This window comes from Carassius gibelio, chromosome A17 (assembly GCF_023724105.1).
Source record: "Carassius gibelio isolate Cgi1373 ecotype wild population from Czech Republic chromosome A17, carGib1.2-hapl.c, whole genome shotgun sequence".
In the NCBI taxonomy this organism is placed as follows: domain Eukaryota; kingdom Metazoa; phylum Chordata; class Actinopteri; order Cypriniformes; family Cyprinidae; genus Carassius; species Carassius gibelio.
In genome coordinates, this window is record NC_068387.1 from 12,713,079 (window position 1) to 12,728,439 (window position 15,361).

Genomic DNA, 15,361 nt, shown 5'->3' on the forward strand with positions numbered 1-15,361 from the left:
TTTGATATTTTGTCAATTTTTTCAAGATAAAGTCACAATTGTAAGATACAAAGTCCAAAATATGAAAAACTAAGCTACAATTGCAATATTTAAAGTTGTTATTTGAGATATTGTTCATTGTACAATATAATTATATACTGCATATATAATCCATGAAAGTCCAAATATTGGAATTGAGTTAAGGAAAAATTGGAATTGCGATATAGAAGCCACTTTGCAAGATATTGTATAAAGTCACAATCGCGATATAGTAAGTTGCAGTTAAGAAAAATAAAGTTGCAATTGCAATAAAGTTGTTTTGTGAGATACAAAGTCACACTGCAAGATCAAGATATAAAGTCACAATGCTGCTGCTATTTTAATATTTCATGTTGCGGACAATTTTCTATGTCTTAAAGTAGGTAATGGCTGTCGTCCCAGAATAACTCTGTCTACACAGTTACCTCAGTAAGCACAGGCACAGTGACCCACAAAAGGGTGTTTGATAGAGGGCAATATGAACTTTTTACAGACAGCATCGTAAGCACTTCAGTACTTATAAAGACTTCCTCTAACAAACCTGCAGAGAAGTACAACTTGTCTAATGATCAACTAAAAAGGCCAGCGAGCATTGTGTGTGTGTGTGTGTGTGTGTGTGTGGTTGAGATGCTGTTGTCATCCCTGTATGTATATGTACTCTGCAGTCAACGGTGCCCATTATGACTGAATTCAGTAACTATAGATCCCTGAAATTTCACAGCATGCTGACTTCCATTAAATGTAGATAATTTAAAAAGATTAAACTGCACCTTTTCTGTCAAGTTTACAGTTTAGAGTGACCTTGACAAAAAAAGATCACAGGCTTTATTTGTGATGGCAGAACAATTATGGATGTTAAATATGGGGCCTAAAGCAAAAAAAACTGTAATACATAATACATTATTTACTGTGATACATACAAGTTCTGCCATATTTCTCTTAATTTGTGTCATAATACCACAGTACAGAGATGATACAAGATGGTGGTATTGTTACTCGCTTTGATAAATACCATATTACTATCTATATTTATGTTCCTTAGCATTTCAAAGAATACCATGATATTGCCATGGTACAAAAATATGCACTATTATCATGGCACATATTGAAAAAGACAATTACAATTTGTCCAAAAATCATTGCATTGCCATTGGTAACCGTAATGAAATTTTTGGTACTTTTAAGTTACTGATGCTCAGACTAGAGCTACTGTACAGCAAGACCTGACACAGCAGAGTGCATTCGCTGGACAAAACCTGATAGGTGAGTGTGGGTGCGAGCAGGTAGTACATCTAATAACAAATAAACTGTTATTCATCTATTGCAAAAAAGCAACAACAACACCAACTAATAAAACATAATGATTTCTGGAACGCAATGGCCAATCAGAAGTGTTTAAATTAGAATTCGCTCACTCCTCAAAACTTGTTCTTATGCTGTGCTGAAATCTGTGTGCTCACGAATCCTCATTATAACACGCATTAGTGTAGACATTATGAAAGAATAATTATATGTATATATTCCTTGTGTTTTAACAGAGTTGTGTAAGATTGTAATGAACCGAGATGTCAGTTTTTTTTAGTGGATTTTGGATTTTAGTGATCCAAACCATGCACACAGCAGCCCATGAATGTTGCGGGCGGGAGCGGGACAAGGTAACATATATTTCTGGGGGAATGGGTGGGTGTGGGAACGGGACTGAAAAATCTGTCCCTAGCAGGTTTCTAGGTCAAACTTCCTACTTTTCACTTTTTAATACCCTTTTATTCTATTAATCTGTTAATTGACTTCATATCTGACTAATATGGTTTTAACAGTCAGGGGGGAAAATGAGCTCTGAAACGTTTAAGGGGAAGCGTGAAGTCTCACTGGAGGAGAGAGACAGTACAAGAGGTCTTAAACATAATTTGGCCACTTTAATTAGACAGTTCATTGCTCTGCTGAAAATTAAAAGTGCGCATTGCTGCACTTTCTGACACTAACAGGCTCTAAATTGGACACACATGTGACAACTGCAGCAGAGACTGAAATACTGTGAATGGAGACACATTTTTCAAAAGCATTTTTTTTTTACTTGATGCAGCATCTTTAAAACATGATGCACGTGGTGTCAGATGCTAAAAAAACAGCGCGACCTGATTGGGGTTTTTAAAGTTACTGCATTAACATGCTTAACATTATTGTTGAAGTAAAAAAAAAATAATAATTCTTGCACACATCTTGTTGCTTCTCAAGCAAACCGGTCTTGTTTTGAGTTTTTTTGTTTGTTTGTTTTTTACTATAAAATAATTATGAACATTGATTGATTATTTTCTCTTTCTCACTCCTTTTGTGAACTTCTGTGACTTTCATCATGTGTGTAACTCTGTGTCTGTATGTGGAAAGATCTCAGGAAGCCCAGTTCTTTTGGTCTGTTTTTAGGCTCCAGGGTGTTTCAGTATGCATGTGTATGTCTGTTTTTTTATGTTTTTGTGTGTGTCTGTGGGGAATGGATTCAAAGATAAACCAGTATGCTGCAGTTGTCCCTGAAGAACACATCCTGTCATCTCTGAAGCATGAATGAGTGTGTGTATTTGTTCACACAACATACTGTACTGCAAACTTGGTTTTCCAATCCAGTCTTGAGGGCTAATTTTATTAAGTGTCAAGTCATATCCTAATTCAAAACATCGGATTTCAATGATACTCAAACTAGCCAGATATACCAAACAAAATCAGATTTTTTTGCCTAAAATAAAGTGAAAGAGGGTAATTAATTTATCCACACCAACAGGATTTGGTATTATCATACATTTAAGCAACATCCCATGACCAAGTACTGATTTTCGTTTTTTTCCTGAACTACAGTATCCTGAGTGTGATCCCTAGTGTTTTCATACAACAGTTCAAAAAACAAGAATTTAATACTTAATCAATTTAAGACTATATTTCCAGTTGCTTTGCCTATTTTTGTTCCGCTAACAAAAATAATTTTCAAACAGATCCAAAGGTAAAAACCATTGCATCTACGAACAACACACACTAGGTCTGTCAAAAAAAAAATCGATTTAAAAACCCTTTTTATTCAATTTTAGGTCTGCGTCAGACATCAGGCAGCCTTTTCAGTGGCGCACAAAATGTGACGAAAATGCTTTTGTTAGCATATCCAGTTAAACCTACTAGATGCGGTGCTGCTACAGTACATTGTTCATTCAATATATTGCGGAAAACAAGAGCATCAGTGTGGATAAGATGTTGTCCATCCATCCATCCATCATCTTCCGCTTATCCGGGGCCGGGTCGCGGGGGCAACAGTCTAAGCAGAGACGCCCTGACTTCCCTCTCCCTAGCTACTTCTTCCAGCTCTTCCGGGGGGACCCCGAGGCATTCCCAGGCTAGCCGGGAGACATAGTCCCTCCAGCGTGTCCTGGAACACATCCCTGGGAAGGCGTCCAGGAGGCATCCGAAATAGATGCCCGAGCCACCTCAACTGGCTCCTCTCGATGTGGAGGAGCAACGGCTCTACTTTGAGCTCCTCCCGAGTGACCGAGCTTCTCACCCTATCTCTAAGGGAGCGCCCAGCCACCCGACGGAGAAAGCATTACTGCAGAAGCTGCACTGATCCGTCTGTCAATCTCACGTTCCATCCTTCCCTCACTTGTGAACAAGACCCCAAGATACCTGAACTCCTCCACTTGAGGCAGGAACTCTCCACCAACCTGAAGAGGGCAATCCACCCTTTTCTGACTGAGAACCATGGCCTCGGACTTGGAGGTGCTGATTCTCATCCCAGCCGCTTCACACTCGGCTGCAGACTGTCCCAGTGCATGCTGAAGGTCCTGGTCTGAGGAGGCCAACACGACAACATCATCCGCAAAAAGCAGTGACGAAATTGTATGGTCCTCAAACTGGACACTCTCCGGCCCTTGGCTGCACCTAGAAATTCTGTCCATAAAAATTATGAACAGAACCGGTGACAAAGGGCAGCCCTGCCGGAGTCCAACATGCACCGGGAACAGGTCTGACTTACTGCCGGCAATGCGAACCAATCTCTTGCTCCGGTCGTACAGGGACCGAACAGTCCTAAGCAGGGGGCCGTCGACCCCATACTCCCAGAGCACCCTCCACAGGATGTCACGAGGAACACGGTCGAATGCCTTCTCCAAATCCACAAAACACATGTGGACTGGTTGGGCAAACTCCCATGAACCCTCCAGCACCCTGGAAAGGGTATAGAGCTGGTCCAGTGTTCCACGACTGGGACGAAAACCACACTGTTCCTCCTGAATCCGAGGTTCCACTATCGGCTGAATTCTCCTCTCCAGTACCCTGGCATAGACTTTCCTGTGGAGAATGAGAAGATGTTGTTTACATTAAAACTGAAACCAAGCCGTTCACACAGAACGCATACTTACATCTACAGTATCAGCATTGGACTCTCGTCTAGCACATGAGAGCGGCATGTTTAGAAAGCTATGTTCAATCTATTTAAGTTCAACTTTTAAAAAACATGTCTCAAGGCTTTATGGCGGTTTTTCCCCATCCAACTGTATCTCCTGTTTTTAAATGAAGAAAAGTAGCCTACTCTTTGAGATTGGTTTTCGGTCCTTTGTATTAAACTATACATACATGGTGTTTTCATATATATATATATATATGAGAACACTTCGTTAGAAGAAAGAATGGCATCGTTAGAAGAATGGCATCTACACTAATACAGTATTAGTCTGTTTCTCTCTTATTCCGAGGTCACCTTAGCCACCAGATCCAGTCTGTATCCAGATCAGATGGTCACTGCAGTCACCCGGATCCTCTGCATGTCCAGCCCTGAATGTCAGCAGAGACCAGGAAAACTAGATGAGCCCCAGAGACAGAGAAAAGACCCTGTTTCAGACGACCACCGAGACAAGACCACAGGAAACAGATGATTCTTCTGCACAATCTGACTTTGCTGCAGCCTGGAATTGAACTACTGGTTTGTACTGGTCAGAGAAGAACTGGCCGCCTGCCTGAGACTGGTTTCTCCCAAGGTTTTTTTCTCTATTCTGTCACCGATGGAGTTTTGGTTTGCTTAGTTGGGGACACTTCATATCCAGCAATATCGTCAACTTGATTGCACAGATACTTTTTAAACTGAACTGAGCTGGATGATGACATCACTGAATTCAATGAACTGCTTTTTTGCTTTATTGCCACACTATTTTACTATTTAATGCTGTTCAGTTGCTTTGCCACAATCTGTATTGTTAAAATCGCTATATAAATAAAGATGACTTGACTATTAACATTATCTTAAACATTATGCCCTTTTTTTTTCAAAGATAGTCCTGTTGTTTTATTATGCTTTGAAAAAACGTGCATAATATTTTGTGCGATGCACCCTCTTGTGGAATCAGGAGAGAAGCCAAAAGCTTTTTCCCCCCTAACTGAAATTATGCCTTTTAAATTAGAACATAATTAGAATTTTGATAACATTTAGTTTAACTGTCATTTTGACAGCCCTAACTCACACTACAGATGAACTCATTAGTTTAGTGAATGAATTAATGACTCGCTTGTTTTGTTCTAATCAGTGTTTTCAATGAAAACATTTAGTGGATTCAACTATCTATTTGTTCCTTTCCAGTGTTTTTAAACAAATCAGTTGAGTGAATAAATCAATGACCCAATAACTTGCTGTCAACTGGGGTAACAATTTTAGTCAATAAAAACAGTATATTATGTTTCATCTGTATCAACAATAAACCATTTTCATCCCATTCACAGACCACTTTACTTTTTTTTTCTTTTCTATTCTCCCCCTTGTTCTTTATTTCATTATATTTTAACAGTATTTGCTCCCCTGCCTTTCCTGGTCCGAGTCTAATCAGAAATCTAATCAGAGAACCACATAACGGAACCGACAGTTCTGGGTCATCTACCCACCCCTTACAGACACAGCACTGTGAGTCTGGTGGATTATAGTTTATGTTTCATGTTGTGTTACTGTTATAGATGCAGCCAAAGCAGATCATTGAACTGTACAGGTGTTGAGTAACCCTTAGTGAGGTAATCTGTAACTCGATGATAAATAACAAATGAAAGCCCAGGGGCAAGGGGTGTGAAATTTAGCCTCCATGATCATTAAGGACTTCTTCAAACCACAGATACTTCACTAGTTGGGGAGAAAAGGCCATTCACACTTGAATACAATTTAGCAGATTTCGGCTCTTGGCTCTTGTAAATATGTGCTATTTCTCTGTGTCAATTTCCAAGCCATTAACTGCTTTCTCTGTCTATTTTCTCTCTCTCGGTCTCCCTAAAGACTCACTGATGCTTCTGTACTAGTTTAATAGAGTCTCCTCTTTGGCTCATTACACAGGTCTGACCAAACCTCTGGCATTTTCTATTCTGTCTTATTTATGATGGTACAACTGTGTATGATCAATCCAACTGAGAGAGTGCATCGGTGTTCAAACGATGAGATTCGATTGCTTTTTTGTCAGAATGTAAAAGCCAAAGAACAGTGTGTGGAATGATTGTGAAGCTTTAAACATCTGTAATGCAGTAGAAGTGAGTTTTCACTGCAGAGTATTCTCCATTAACTTATCCAGATGCCTAGCAAGAAAAGCAGCTAGCAATTTTTTTGTTTGGACAGCTTGTTGATAGCTAGTGTAGAACAAAAGACAAAAGAACAAAGACACGACAGAGGGATAAAAATAACAAATGAGAATGAAAAAAAAAAACTAAAAAAAGGTACAGTTTAACTCCGCTTAACTACGATAACATAGCTGATTTAAGAAGAACCATTGATCTAGTTCTTCACTCCACTAAGAAGACCGCTCGTGCAATTGGGCAGTCCATGGCAGCCATGGTGGCAGCGGAGAGGCATCTGTGGTTGACCTTATCTGATATGAGAGAGAAGGATAAGGTCTTTCTTCCGGATGCTCCACTTGCACCTTCTGGCCTGTTCGGCGACGCTGTCAACTCAGTCATCGACAGGTACCAGGAGGCCCGTAAACACTTAGCGGCGGAGTTTCGGCGGTTCCTCCCTCATCACTCTCTAGCTCTGGGGGCTGCTGGACGGGAGCAGTCCCCTCTGCTTACCAGCTCCTCTTATAGAGAGGCTCAAAAACAGAGTGTTGCTTCCCGTGCTCCCCCATGTTGGGACCAGAGGCTCTGGGTCGGGGACTTCCCCAAGGCGGTGAAGCAGATATGGAGAGTTTTTGGCCAGGCTCAGGTGGACTTCTTTGCGACTCAGGAAACATTGCAATATCCCCTCTGGTTCTCTCTAGTTTATCCAGCTCCTTATGGGACTGGACGCTATGGTATAGACTGGGTCCAGACTTCGTCTGTATTCTGTATGATTGCTCTGTTCTCTGGAGTTCTTGTGAGATGGGGTTCTGCTGTTATTAGTAGCCCCGTTCTGGCCGGGCTGAGTATCTCGCTCCTCGATGGCTCTCCATGGAAGATTCCAGTCAGGAGAGATCTACTCTCACAGGCGCAGGGTATGATAATTCACCCCAGCCCGGAGTTATGGAAACTGTGGGTGTGGCCCCTGATCTACCATATCTACACTTTTTTGCTTTATCAACATGCAGCAAACCTGAAAGTTGTGAGTTGCAAGCTCTCAATGCAGCTACATACCTCACTCAAATTATACAGTGGCTCGCTGCAGGTCTTTACAGCTTCCTGTGAATAGCTTCCCTTTTGATACAATACTCAGATCATTGTTTGCCAGCTTTCTCTCTCCCTCTTTCTGAAAACCCCCTTGTTTTTCACTGAAGTGTTTCCTCAGTTTTTGCTGTTACCACAACTGGTCAATAAAAAGAATGACTTCCTGATTTGACTGTTGACCTTCAGGGATGAGATCATGGAGTGGTCAGCTGCTAAAGACTCCTGGGGAAACAAAGTGAGGCTGAATGGCTGTGAGATCGAGACCTTAGAAGTTTTAGCGTTCAGTGAGGAGAGAAACTCAAGCAAGATTTTCAATAACTGTACATTTTAAACTGAAAGCTCACAATTGAACATTATTTGCTGCAAATAATAATAATAATCATTATTATTTAATTTTTTTAACATTTGTCTTTGCATATTAAGCTAGGATGTTTTTTTTAATTTTTTTAAACCAATGTATTTTTTAAAATGAAAGAATTTAATACTTTAATTCAGCAAGGATACGTTAATTTGATCAAAAGTCACAGTAAAGACTTTTATTTTGTTACAATAGATTTCTATTTCAAAGAAATGTATCATGGTTTTCAACACTGATATTAAGAAATGTTTCCCAAGCATCAAATCAACATATTATGGTCATTACTTTGAAAAATCATGTGACAGTAAAGACTATGACTCTTGAAAATTAATCTTATATTTTAGAAAAAAAAAAAACAAAAAAAAAACAACAACAATAGACCACAGAGGTATACAAACTGGGAGTCAAGACAGCAAGGAGAAAGTTCACAAACAAAAGATTGAGTGCATACAGTACACAGAACGTATATTGGGACAGCATTATTAAAAATATATCTACTATGAATATCTCAAAAACCTGCAGTTCCTCACTTTCCAAAGTTTAAACAACTTCTGTGAATCTGCCGACTTAGATAAATATTCCAAGGGTTCTTCTGAACATTACAATTCATAAAGCCCATATGAAAAAGAATCCTGAAAAGCATAATTTACCATATATTTGGCAATGCTCTATTTCACCCTTATGTTCTCTATTATTATTATTTTTCTTCATCTAAGCAGCCTGCTGATTTCTAGCCAATCCAAACGAGCTGCGCTTGCTTCATTGAGGGATGGTTAAAACCAAATTACATTAGCATAACTCACCCTCTGTGTTCCTCTCTTTCTATTTCCTGCCACCAACTGTGGTTAATGTGCTAGCACACACACACTGACAAACAAAAAAGCACTGATGTAAGCTTCTCCTCGTCGCTCTTAGACGTTTTAAAAAGGCCCAACAGAGGCTGTACTTCCTTCGTCAGCTGAGGAAATTCAACCTGCCCCAGGAGCTGCTGAAACAGTTCTACTCTGTCATCAATGAATCTGTCCTCTGCACTTCTATAACTGTCTGGTTTAGCTCAGCTACCAAATCTGACCTCAGAAGACTACAGAGGGTAGTCCGGACTGCACAGCGATTGGTACAACCCTCCCTTCTCTCCAAGAACTGTTCTCATCCAGAGTGAGCAAAAGGGCTGGCAAAATCACTCTGGACCCTCACATTCAGCACACTCCCTCTTTGAACTGTTGCCATCTGGTTGACACTACAGAGCTCTGAGCACCAGACACAGGAACAGTTTCTTCCCTCAGGCAATCCATCTCATGAACACTTGACAACAACTGTGGAACACACAACACTATTTATACACTCATGCACTTATTTATCTAACACACACACTTAGTCTACACTTCAACTTTGCACATAATTTACCTGTACTGTACATACTTTCTATTAAAAAAATTTACGTGACATTCAGCCAAGCATGGTGACCCATACTGTGAATTCATTCATGCTCTGCATTTAACTCATCCAAAGTGCAGTGAACACACAGGCACCCGGAGCAGTGGGCAGCCATTTATGCTGCAGCACCCAGGGAGTAGCTGGGGGTTCAATGCCTTGCTCAAGGGCACCAAAGTCATGTTATTGCCGGGCCGAGATTCATACCCACAACCCTATGGTTAGGAGTCAAACTCTCTAACCACAATCTTTAATTGTCTATGAGGCAATCGGGGGGACGTGGAGGCATTAAGTCAAGGAAGAAGCCCATAGAATACTTACCAAAATTTGCTCCTGTTCATGCTCGCCATCTCTGCAAGACTCGGTGGGTGATTCAGATTACTCTTGTCACAGCGATTAGAAGACTTACAATTGTCAGACAGGTTGCTCACGTCACATCTACGTCATCAAGCTCAGTTTGAGTCTGCGCAATATGCCTGACCCCCAGGAAGTGCATGCTTCTAATTGACTTCACTTGTCTCCGTTGAATCCAATGGGGTCGCTGTGTCCATTTCTTTTACTGTCTAAGACTACCACGTGCCTCCCATTTTTTCTGACCCACTTGGTCAGAAGGCTTCAAAATAGAGGGCTGCATTGGGATTGAGTCCCGCCGGACCCAACGCAAATCTCGCGGGAGCGGGCGGTTTGAATTTTGCTGCGGGTGGGAATGAGCGGCTAAAAATAACACTGCGGGATAGAGAGGTTGCCTAGCGACATGATGGAGAAGATGTCAATAGATGATGTAGAAAAGAACCTAATGTTATTTATTAGTGTTGTTTTTTGACAGTGTTGCCATTTGTTAATTAGGTCAAGAGGCGTGATGATGCCAGTGTTATTGAGCAGGCTGCCTAAGTTTGAATGTTTTAATTCTTATGTGTATTTTTCAAACAGAATACCTGCGACATTTGGCTAATAATTGTAAAGCTGTTTTCCATGTAGCCTAGTTTATCATATTATGTATATTTTTTTTTGCAAAGCAGTCTATTTTTATGTGCAAAGTTTTTGATAAAAACAAAATTATATTTGAATGTATTGTGTGTTTTGTCTTTTTTTTATTTATTTTTTTTACATGCAGGTCAGGGAAACGAAAAAAAACCCCCATGAATCTCTTTAATAATATCAATACAAATACATGTTTTTTGTTTTGTTTAGTTTTTTCCTGCGGGACGGGAGAAGACAGAAAATCAATGCATCTCTATTATTGTGTGGGAATAAATTGTCAGAGTTTTGCGGGTGCGGGCGGGAGTGGACATACATATTGCGGGAGCGGGCGGGAGTGAAACACATGTTGCAGGAGCGGGCGGTAATGGTCAGAAATTCGGCGGGAGCGGGATGAAGAAAACAGTCCCGCGCAGGGCTCTACTTCAAAATCACTATTGCACGTGCGCAGGCTGTGTTTAGAAGCACGTTTCTACCAAAACCTGTACAATCTGTCGAAAAAATCAGTATAAAGACAACCAGATGTGCCATAATTATAGGCAATTGTTTGTAAACATGTTTGTTGCTGAGCGGACCATCTGCATATGTTTTCGGTAGTATAAATACTAGTAGTCCGCATCTGTGCTGTCCGTGTAGGCGTCCAGATTGCTCATTCAGAAAGTATAACATAGGTTTTATGGATGTATTTAATTCCATGAGCAATAATTATGAGCAATAATAAAAGTGATTCTTGCCCTTTTTTGTTTTGTTTTGCATAATTCTGAAAAAATTTGTGTTGTCCTGTCTTACACTGTCATTAGAAGCTTTGTCAAGGACGCGCTGTTATTATGTTCTCCGTCTCTCTCCTACATTCATGCATTCTACAACCCCTGATTACACTATACACCATGTCATTAATTTTAGCTCGAAGACAGATGAAATAATTGAAGCCTCTGAAAGGAATAATTTGAAACAGATGGAAAGTTCACAAGTGAGTCCACAACTGAATCCATAATTGAATGCGGCACTGTACACCTCATCTCCCACTCTCCTCTTTTCATTGTTTGCTCCAACTCTCTCTCCTTCCATCTTCATAACCTTGTGTATTGTTCAGCTGTTCAACGGAGCACCAAACAATCAAGGTAAAAGACAGCCTACCACCACAGCAATACATATTGTGTTGAATGTTTAATAACAGAAGTCCATATGAAAGACAGTTTAAATCAGGGGTCACCAAACTCAGTCCTGGAGGTCCGGTGTCCTACAGAGTTTAGCTCCACCCCTAATCAAACATATCTGAACCAGCTAATCAAGGTCAATGGAGGAGAGACTTCACTACGCTGAATAAACAGCTTTTGTTAGGAAACTTTTGGATTGAACTATTTTTAGAGTTTACACCCCAAAAAATGCTGTTTTTATAAGAGATGTCACTGACTTTTTGCAACAGGTGAGATACAGCTTATGGCATTTCTCATTTACTATGGTATCTGTAAATGGCGACTGAGTATGGCACATCTCTAACTGGAATTCAATGATGTTAAGGCTGTAATGTGATTGGTTAAGGCACACGTGATCCAATTTGACCATTACGCTTTCTCCAATAGTACGTATAGCAGACCCTCTCATCTCCCAGTAGTAAGACCATCTCTGTTTCTAGGCAGGTGTGTTGAGGCAAGTTAAAGCTAAACTCTGCAGGACCGACCCTCCAGGACTGAGTTTGGATAACCCTGGTTTTAATTCTACAATACCTCACACCTTCACCTTACAGCCACAGTGCATAAATGTAAAACATTAAAGGAAAATATAATAATAAATATAATAATAATTTTAAATAAAACTACAATAATAAAAATAAATAAGAATATTTTTGTTGATAAATTATTAAACAAATATGCAAATGAATATAAGAAACAACAAGAAATTTACAGCTGACTCAATCACACCAGGAGAATATATTTTTGTTTACATGTAAAATAAAAAGGCAAGTAAATTAAAGCTGCAGTCGGTAACTTTTGATGCTCTAGCGGTTAATAAACAGAACTGCTTCCATCTTGCGGAAGAACATCGTAGCCGGAACTACTTCTCTCTGTTTATGTCTATGAAGAATCACAAAGGTACTGGGTTACTCTGCCGCTGTATCCCCGAAGCAATCTAAAATAGTCCGAATATAAACACTTATTATAAGTGCACCCTAGTGATTCAGGACAAGCTAAAAAGATGGTTTGGAAAATGGATTCATGGTGTACTCGCTTATTATATACTTTTTTCTACATTTTGAACACAAACAAAGTTACAGACCGCAGCTCTGATTGGTTGTTTCTTACCGGGAGCGGTGTATTTCTGCAAATGGCAATAGGACCACTGGGAGGAGCCAGAGGAGCTTGATTTTTTTCACAGATTATCTGTCTCATATTCTACTGTCAGGACATGATGACAGGTTTAACAAATATGTAAAAAATACATTTTTACAAAAGTTACCTACTGCAGCTTTAAGTTTAATAATATTGTTTTTCCCTTTCAACAGTGTCGCATTGCCGACTGTATCTGTCCGACAAAATCGGTCATCATCTTCAACCTATTATCACATCTAAAATAGGATGAATTATATTCATTATCTAGCATTAATTAACCATTCATATGCTACCTTGTATAGCTTTTTTGATAATCTTATTTAACATTCAATTATTTATTTTAATTAAGTATAGCTTTTTAGATAATCTTATTTAACATTTAATTATTTATTTTTACCTCTAATATAATCTGCAAAGTGTCAGTTTTTTTTTTTTTTTCAGAGAAAGGGCCCACTGTCAAAAGCTTTAAAAATAACTGCTTTAGAAAAACACTTATTTCTAATTTATCTAAAGCCTGATGTTTAAAGGTTACTACAGGTGTGCATGTTTGTGTGTGATTGTATCAGGTGTTGAAGCAGAATCACAGGGCCAGTCTAATAGTCCTCTGCTAATAGTGTGTCTCTCTTTCTCCTGGACTCAGTTCATTAGTTTTACTTCAGCTTGACACCTAACATCAGAGAAGAGAGTCAATGATGTCATTCTCACATGAACAAGGACCCTCTTCCCTGTCCAAGTTTCTATGGTAATGTTAGCAGTCTTCAAAGTAATGATATGTTTGTTGTGAGGTTAGACAAATTTCAGAGAAAAATGGGAACTATTAAATCTCTTTTATCAAATGCATTGTCAAAGCATCTTTGAATAAATTAGATCCTTGGTTTGATTGTGGCGTGGAAAGATACACACTGGCTGTTTTATTTGTCGAGGTGTTGCCACTTGTTTATCTGTCATTAACATGCAGTGAATCACTTTGCATGTCTAGGAATGGACAATTCTTTGTAAAAAGGCTTATATTAAAAACGGTGAAGCTGCATAACCATGCAAATATGTTTATATTGTAGTGTCTTGACTGTGATGATTACTGTGATGATGAACACTCAAAGCTTCATGGTCCTTCTTGAGAAATGAGTGTCTGTCCTCTGTGTTGGGCTTTTATATATCTGGATGAGTGATGTTTTTTTGTTGTGTTGTTGCTGTGGGAAAGAGTTGAACTAAGCTTAATGTACAGAGTAGGTCAGTTTGTATCAAACATCTCTGGAGTTTCTTTGTTGGTTTGTCGGTAATTTATTTATTTCAGTCTGTCTCTCTTTTGCTCTTTTCTTTCCCATACAGAAATGTTATAAATGATCTACATTGCCCTATATCGAGAGTGCTATGTGTAGAAAATGCTGCTCCACGTGAACATGCACAGGTGATGGAGATTTACAGCTGATTACAGAACCGGCAAGATGCGTATTAAATATTGCATGCGATTTATCGTGCAGCCCTAACATACATACATAAACATTAATATTTATATGGGCTAGATGTACAGTGCAAAGCATAAATGAGTATACTTCCTCTGAATAAATATGATAGATGTATTTTCTTAAAGATCACTAATATGATTCATGGAAAGATGGAAAAATTTAAACATATTAAACATATACTTAATAATAACAACAAAATGTATTCCGATATTTTCTGTAAGATAATTGAATTAGCCAATTTTGTTTAAATGAGGGACTGCAGAAAGGAGTACACCCTAGATTTAATTCAGAAAATGTATAATATTTTAGTACTTAGTATGTCCTCCAGAACTTAAAGTTTCTGCTCTTACTCTTCTTGGCACTGAGTGTACAAGTTAATGACAAATTTTCACATCTGTCCTGTTAAACTCCTGGACAACCTCCTGAAATGCTCTGCTCTTTAATGGGGAGTGTTGCTCAGCTCGTCTCTACAGAATCCCCATCAGCTGATCAAGAGCATTAAGATTGACTGAAATATATGTCCACTGAAGGATTTTCACCTTGGGAGAATGAGTATCTTCATTGTCATGCTGAAAAAATGCTCAATAATACAGAGAATGAGGGCAGGGTAGCATCTTCTGTTTCAAGTTTTTGTATTACATCACACAGGAGTGTGTTAATTCATTGCAGCATTGATAAAGCACAACAACCTCACACCTTCAGCACTTATTTATCCTTATATAAAAGCTTTACTACCACTGAACGTCATGGGTTCCAAGCACTTCTCCCTGTACTCTGAACAACACCAGAACAGACTGGAAATTACTTGTCTTTAATAGTTTTGGTTCAATATACCTATACAAACCTATGAAAAACATTTTTTTTTACTTTCAGGAGGGTTTACTCATTTTTGCAAACAAAATTGTATCACTTTGATAAGAAAATCTTATTTTATTAAATAATTTTTCGCATTCTTCTTTGGTAACTGATCAAGCAGGCTTGTTAGAACATTATAACATTATCCACTGTATGTGTCATGAAATCCTTCCATTTTCTAATAGATGTTTTAATTTCATACATGTTCTTTACTTCGTATGACAATATGTACATATGACAATAAGGACACAAAAGCACCATGGAGGTATCATAAATTTGATTCATACGAC

General features: G+C 39.0%; 1 protein-coding gene across 3 annotated transcripts in view; it reads right to left on the reverse strand.

Moving 5' to 3' along the window:
* Positions 1–15,361, reverse strand: part of LOC127933280 (disintegrin and metalloproteinase domain-containing protein 12) — a 78,213-nt gene that overhangs the window by 50,357 nt on the left and 12,495 nt on the right. The window lies entirely within an intron of this gene.